At 45.3% G+C, this 7,803-nt stretch overlaps 1 pseudogene; it reads left to right on the forward strand.

Annotated features, from left to right (window-relative positions):
* The first annotated feature begins 6,595 nt into the window (after positions 1-6,595).
* On the forward strand, positions 6,596-7,441 carry LOC124079686 (bone morphogenetic protein 15-like; annotated as a pseudogene).
* The last annotated feature ends 362 nt before the right edge of the window (positions 7,442-7,803 follow it).

Raw genomic sequence — 7,803 nt, forward strand, 5'->3', positions numbered from 1 at the left:
ATAAAGCTTATGGCAGGAGGGGAAGGGCTTGGGACAGGAAAAGGTGTTTTTAGAGTCCCTTGTCCCACTGGAGATGGTCTGGGGAACTGGCTGAGACCAGGATTGGTCAGGAGACCCTGCTCATTGACAGGTATTAACTAGGAGATCCTGCTGATTGTCGCCTGATTGATGTTTCTTTCCAGTGCTCAGGCTGCTTGGTGCTTTGTTCCTAAGTCACCGCCACTGACCTGACATCTGGACTTTTTTGATGTAGGGCTGCGAATTTCATCTGGCTGCTTTCTGCTGGCTTAGGGGAGCATGGGAGGGGGTAGGGGAAGGGGAGTGGCTTGGGTGTTGATTCCTTATGAAGGCCACTGTAGGCATGTAAGATCATCCAGTTGTAGGTCACTCTGGCAATCTCACCCATGGGCATTCCAGCGACCCTGAGGAGGCAGGGAGCAATCATTAATAGAAATCCTATCACTAATATAGGAGTGAGAATGCAGTCGGCCACAAAATGAGGGTTGAGTTTAGCCAGCCTGACCAAGGGTCATTTGATTGTTGCTGTTTAAGCTTTTCATCCAAACAATGACAGAGGGTGTTGACATTCTTTTGGACCAATCCAGTTTCATTGATATAGTAGCAGCATTCTTGGTTCAGGAATAGCCGGGTTCCTCCTTTGTCTGCTGTCAGGAGATCTAAGGCTCCAAGGTTCTGTAATGAAACTTGGGCAATGGATGTTATTTGCCTTTGTAGGGATGCCAGGGATGTAGCAGACACCTCTACTGCTTCCCAAAGTTGTTGTTCAAGCTTCTGAGTAGTGGTTACTGTATAACCAAGTCCTCCTTTCCCCAGTTCGGAGGCAGCAAGGGAGGAGGCCAGGGAGAGTCCAACTACTACTGTTAGAAAGATGGCCTGTCTTGTCCTTGAAAGGGAGGTAGTAACAAGCCATGTTAATTCAGCCTCACTGTACAGAGTTAATTGAGGGACCAAGGTGGAAGGAACACAAAAAGCAAAGGGCATGTTGAGGCTTAAACTTTTTTTTTTTGTTAGGGCACCACTGCACCAGAAAAAGAACCCCAGTGGAGCAAAGGTTGGGGAAGAAATTTGAACCATCTGGTCACAGGGTGCTGAACCAGAGGAAGTGTAGCAGCAAGGGAAATTTCCTAATGAATTACAAACAAGAAGTACTTCCTCAAAGGCTGGAGAGGGGGGACCGTGGGGTCTAGTTGAGGTATGGAGAGGAAGATCAATGGGAATTGCAGTTAATGGAGTATGATCCAAACCTGTGCAGAAGAAACAGTGTGAAATGTTATTAACTTTGGCTAAATTGAGAAGCTGAAGGCCCTGATGTATTAGGGCCATCCATGAGAAAGGGTCAGCTTTGGGATGGGCAACTGCATTCTGCTCGTGTTGGAGTTCTTCTCTTGCTCCTGGGTGGTTATGTGAATTTGAGAGAACACATGTATATAAGCTCTCCATATTTTTTAGAGGCTGAGGGGTGCTTGGAAAAACCCCAAAAATAGAATTTACCATCAACACCCGAAGCCCACTTCGGGTCCCATGAGTTAATTTGGTGTATGCTTGATTCTCATAGCAAGGCTTATCTAGGAATCGTTTCTTGCATGAATTATAAAGGCACCCCGTCATAGGTGTCAGGCCAGCACTTACAAGATTCCTCAGTTTGGTCTGCTATGAAGCATAGCGTTGCTAAACATAAGTGGGACGAGGTAGCAATCCAGTAACATTAAGGGGTACCACCCAATTGCAGCCAGGGGAAGGGCAATCGCCTTGACCCATAAACTGAGAGTGGGTGGTGCCATCCTGCTGCCATGTGACTTGGATGTAGAAGCGCCATCTGTGGGTTGGGATAGAAGCTTGAGAGAGATTATAATGATTAGTAAAAGAAGGAGAGGGTTGGTGAGAAGTTGTGAGTTTGGTGGGCCCCAGCATGGTGGAAGTCCAGGACTGGACATTTGGAACATGAGGAATGAATAAGGGCTGGGCAGAGGGTGAGGCATCCCAGCAACCCACTTGGGGGCCCAAATGGATGGAGGGGGGCTTTCAGGAGGACTGGGGTGTCTCCACGGTTCCCAGAGACTTGAAAGGGATGTGCAGGATCTATGGTATGCGTGTGACTTAAGGATAGACCCCACAGTCGGAAAGGGGCTGTAAAGTCGGGAGAGACAAGGGAACTTACCCCACTCCTTTTGGCCCTGATGAAGAGAGGGAAAGAGCAGCTCAGGAATTTTCCAGGTTCATTTGAAAGGGGAAGGGATGGACTTGGATCCCCTGTGGGAGAAGCCCAAAAATCTCTCCCAAGTTTAGGCACCAGGTGGGAGGTCAGGCAATGGGCGGTAACCAAAGGAGGCAGATTTAAAAGGCTGCTGAAGGAGGCTTTATTGAGACAGAGTGGACAGGAAAAGGGTATGAGGAGAAACTGCATGGGGGCTCTACAGGACTGGAATTTTATAAAGCTTATGGCAGGAGGGGAAGGACTTGGGACAGGAAAAGGTGTTTTTAGAGTCCCTTGTCCCACTGGAGATGGTCTGGGGAACTGGCTGAGACCAGGATTGGTCAGGAGATCCTGCTGATTGACAAGCATTAGCCAGGAGATCCTGCTGATTGACAGGTGTTTCCATTGGTGCCTCATTGGTGTTTCTTTCTGGTGCTCAGGATTCTTGGTGCTTTGTTCCTAAGTCACCGCCACTGACCTGACACTCAAGTGTCAGATCAAAAGTCTCAAACCTTAGGCTTTAAGACCAGTGGAGGCACACTCACTCAGACCATGGTGATCAGATCAGGAACCAAGGCAGGCTTCTCCTGGGGTGGAGCTGGCAGCCAGTTTAGGAGAGAGACCTAGGGAGAAGTTGCAGCTCTCACCAGGGTCAAGATGTGGCTGTAGAGTTTGAGAGCTTGAGGAAGAAGCAGAGGGGTGGGATAGAAGCTTGAGAGAGATTATGAAAAGAGTTGGGATGTCAGTCCAGGTTCTCATGAGGCTCTCCAGTGTGAGGGCCTCAGTGCAGGCTGGCTGAATGTCTGTTCATTTGCTCCACCATTTATACTAAATTTTGGGGCTTCTGACCACCCTTTCAATCCCTATCAGCTGCCATCGAATTTCTCAGTGATGTCATTTGCCCTGGGGTTAAAGCATCTGGTTTGTGGTCCGCATCCTGATTTTTCTTGCCTCTCCCCCTTATTGGGATGAGGACAACATGACAGAGACTTCACTCTGAGCTTCTCAGGGTGGGGAGAAATGACTTGTTTGGGCCCGAGGGCCATACTCGAAGGCTCTGTAGATGTGCCTGGTAAGACTGCAGATTGCAAACTGGAATTTTAAAATGCAGTTGCTTAGGCTAAGGCCTAAGGCCATCCTTGCACTAGTATAATAGAAAAGGTAGATAATGTTACAAGTGCTTAGAAAAGGATAAGCAATTGGGATCCCAGGACTCCAGAGAAGAAATGGCTCAGGCCTGGGGATATAATGCAGTAGGTAGAGTGCTTGCCTCAGATGCACAATGCCCTGGGTTCAATCCCCAGCAACACATACACACACACACATACACACACACATACACACACGCACACACACACACACAAATGGCTAACTGTTTGGATCAGAGATAGGGAAACAGAGATAATGTTGGAAGGCCTCATTGAGAAGGTAATATTTAAGCTGGCACTTGGGAAAGGAGGAGTAAGGAGCCGATTTCATTGGCAGAGAAGTTCATCCTGTTTTAGGAAAGAGAAAATAACTTGGTGTAGGTGGAAATTCACTCAACAAATATTTATTCAGCACTTACTGAGGGCTGAGCACATAAATGTGATAAAGACAGGCAAAGCTACTGGCTTGGAGCACGTGTTCTGGTGGGGAGATAAATGTACAAAGAGTTAAGTTGCAAATTGTGGCAAATGCTGTCAAATGATGAACTAGGGTATGATTGAGAATAGCAATGAAGTGGTCTCTTTCCGTGGGGTTATGTGAAGGTACCTTTGAAGAGGGAACCTTTGAGCAGAGGCCAGTTAAGAAGGGAGACATGACAAGAGTGGAGAGACACCTGACTTAGGCTTAAGGAACAATGTGTGCGAAGGCCTAGCAGGTGGAAGGAAGAATGTCCTATTTGTGGCTGGAGTCTAGAGAGCACTGCAGGGAATGGCAGGATATGAGGCTGGTGAGAGGTGGGGTCTCAGAAGCCCTGAGGAGGGCCCCAGATTCCGTTCCTAACTGCAGCACAAAGCAGACCAAGTCAAGTTTGTACTGATACTGTGAGTCTCAGAAGGAGGATGCCAACAATTAGGCACATATCCCGGGCCGACTATGAAGCATACAGGTATCTTAGAGCCTCTGGAATGGATACAGAAGCAAATGACAGATTCAGTCACAAGGGATGTATGAGTCCTTCCTTTTCCTGGAAGGTTCTGAGCAGACCTTCCTGGCTCTGATCCTCAGCAACCCCACTCTGCTTCAGGAAACAGGTGAGGTCAAGATCTGAAAGGAAAGGGCAGTTCCTCACTAGACAGCTTGCTAGAGGTTTGGGTTGGGTTCTTTTTCAGGCAGGGTGGCATGGGTGTATGGGTGGGCCTCTAGGAAAGTTTATTGTAAGACAGGGGTGTGGAATAACATAAGAAAGCAAACACAGGTCTGACTTGGGCCTGTGTGAATGATGGCTAGTGAGTGCCCCAATCCTGAGGGTGTGTTTAGCATGAGTTAGAATACAAACTTTTAGAAGTACTCTGGAACATCAAAATATTAAAGAGTTCTGTTTAATCCCCAGCACTATTACAATCCAAGACTTGTGGATTTGGTGGAGGAGGATTAGATGAATGAATAATACATAGATTAATGTGGAAATACTTACTAAGATGTTTGTAAAGGAGAGAGAAGACCTTTTCCTGAGATGACTGGTCTTTGCTCTTGACCTTTACCAGGAGGGGGAGGAGCACAAGTTGGGAACTCTGCAGGCCCAGCCTTCCTACCCTTTGGCCACTGGGTGTCAACACAACAGTTTGGATTAAGTCTCTCAATTGCTAAGGGGCATGTAGTTTTTAATAGATCTGTCAGCAAACAAAATATTGGTGATCAAGGCCTTGTTGAGATGGTATTTAGAGAAGTGATGGTAAAAAGAATGGGGAAAATGGAGAGCCATTTCTAGAAAGGAATGGAAAAGGGAGAGATGGGGAGTTAAAAGAGAAATGGCCAAAAGATACTTAAGCAAATAAAAAAAAAACAAACTTGTCATTGTAGATGGACAGAATGCCTTTATTTTATTTATTTTTATGTGGTGCTGAGGATCAAACCCAGTGCCTCTCACATGCTAGGCAAACACTCTGCCACTGAGCTACCGCCCCAGCCCAAGAAGCAATTCTTGAAGTTGTTGAAAGACAGAAACGGCAAAAATAGCTGTCCCCACTAGTGACATAATTATTTTGTGGTGCCTTGGTCCTGGATTTAAAACAATGACAGAATAGCGCACAATACTGAATTGTTGCCCAAAACCTGCATCTGTATAGTGATGTGAAATCGGGACACTTTTAAAAATATTTTAAAACTCTTTTATTATTTTTAGTTACACATAACAGTAGACTATTTTGGCAGAATATACATACATGGAGTATAACTTATTCTATTTAGGATCCCACTCTTGTGTGGAGTTTTCCTGGTCGTGTGTACAAATACAAGGCTAGGAAAGTTATGGCCAAGTTTCTTCTGTCTTTCCTATTTCCCCCCCCCCTTCCTTCCCCTTTGTCGAATCCAATGGATTTCTATTGTTCCCCTCCTCAACCTCCCTGTGGGTTAGCAATCAGAGCCAATCCCAAGAAACGAAAGGCCACATGTTCTCTCTGAAATAAGGACCCTTAATCCATGTATGTTTCAACATGTCTTTTGGTCACCTTATTAATCAATAATATAATTGATCTTCTAAACTCTTCTATGCTTGAGTTTTTCCCCTGAGTCTAGAACTGTAAAGTGATCTAAAAGTGAGACAACATTACTTTCTTTAGTGTTTTATTTTTTATTGGTGCACTATAGTTATACATAATAGATTCATTATGACACATTTTACATGGACATGACATAATTTGATCAATTTCATTCACAGTATTTCCTCTTCCCTTACTTACCTCCTCCCTCCCCTGACTAACTTCTTGGCCAATGGTATGTTTCTTTTCTTAATGGCAACCAGCTTGAGTTCAAATTTTAACTTTACCTTATACTGGCTATGTGTCCTTCATGGTTTTGGTTTCTGTGGTGCTGGGATTGAACCCAGGGCCTTACATATGCTAGGCAAAAGTGCTCTCCCACTGAGATACATCCAGCACTTGGGTGTGTGTCCTTTGACATAGCTTCTGTGAGCCTCAATTTCCTTGTCTGCAAAACAGGAATAATAAGTCTCTCATAAGACCATTGAAGATTCAAGAGTTTATAAATATAAAACATCTCGTACATTTGCAAGTGTTCAACAAATGATAGATATTATTACCTTGAGTTAATTTCAGGGCTGATTACAGCTGTGTTTCTCTTGAACAGTTTTGTAAAGGATTTTCAGGCTCAATATCCAGACAAGACAGTAATCCCCTAACCCTGTTCCATCTTATGTGTGCAGATTCCCGGTATATGCAAACCCTGGACTTTCCTCTCGGACCAAAGCGGGAAGTGTACCAACTAGTCAGAGCCACTGTGGTTTATCATCAACTCCACCTAGCTCACTTTAATTTATCCTGCCATGTGGAGCCCCGGGCCCCACAAAGCCCAACCAACCACTTTCCTTCAGGAAGAAATTCCTCAAAGCCTTCTCTGACGTCTAAAGCCAGAGATGGACATCACACAACACATTCTGCAGACACTGGAATCACAAGCGTCACAGGGTCCTAAGACTCCACTTTATGTGTCAGCAGCAAAAAGGTAGCATGGTTCCTGGGATCCAATGGAATGGCACTTCACCTTTGGACACTGTGTTTGTGCTACTCTATTTCAATGACACTCATAAAAGTGGCTGGAAGGCTAAACTTCCCAGTGGACTAGAGGAAATATTAGAAAGGGGATCTTCTCTTTTGAGGAGGGTCTGGCAAGCAGGCAGCATCCTGCCTAGGTTTTCTGACTCTTCCCAGAAACAACATGGGTATGCAAATAATCAGTCTGTAAATAATCAGTGTTCCCTTCATTCTTTTAAAGTCACCTTCCAGCAGCTGGGCTGGGATCATTGGATCATTGCCCCTCATCAACTATACCCCAAACTACTGTAAGGGATCCTGTCCTCGGGTACTACACCATGGTCTCAATTCCCCCAATCATGCCATCATTCAAAACCTTGTCAATGAGCTGGTGGACAAGAATGTCCCCCAGCCCTCCTGTGTCCCTTATCAGTATGCTCCCATGAGCATCCTTCTGATTGAGGAAACTGGGAATATTCAGTATAAGGAGTTTGACGGTGTGATTGCTCAGTCTTGTACATGTAGATAATGACACAGGAACAGCTAGCTCAGGTTGCCCATGTAATTGGAGAATGGCTGGAAATATCAGTATGAAAGATGTACGTGATCTTAAATCTATAGGTCCTATCCCTTGCCCTAAGTATTGTTTCTTTAGTCTCTTCCCCCATTTGTAATCTACTCAGTTGACCTAGTCAAATTTGGTCACTAGAACAAATCTGACCACTACTATTGGTCAGCACAATTGGACCACCAGTCAGGGCCCTTACTGTCTGGGTAAGATGGTCCTTTGGAGATGTTCTGTTTTGTCTTTTTTATTGTGACCTTGCCAAGTCACTGGCCCAAGCTGATAGAAGTTTATAAAGTATCCCACCAAAGCCTGGGAAAGGTGGA

The sequence above is a fragment of the Marmota monax genome, unplaced genomic scaffold (assembly GCF_021218885.2).
Source record: "Marmota monax isolate L192 unplaced genomic scaffold, Marmota_monax_Labrador192_F-V1.1 WCK01_AAM20220418_F8-fsc00176, whole genome shotgun sequence".
NCBI lineage: Eukaryota > Metazoa > Chordata > Mammalia > Rodentia > Sciuridae > Marmota > Marmota monax.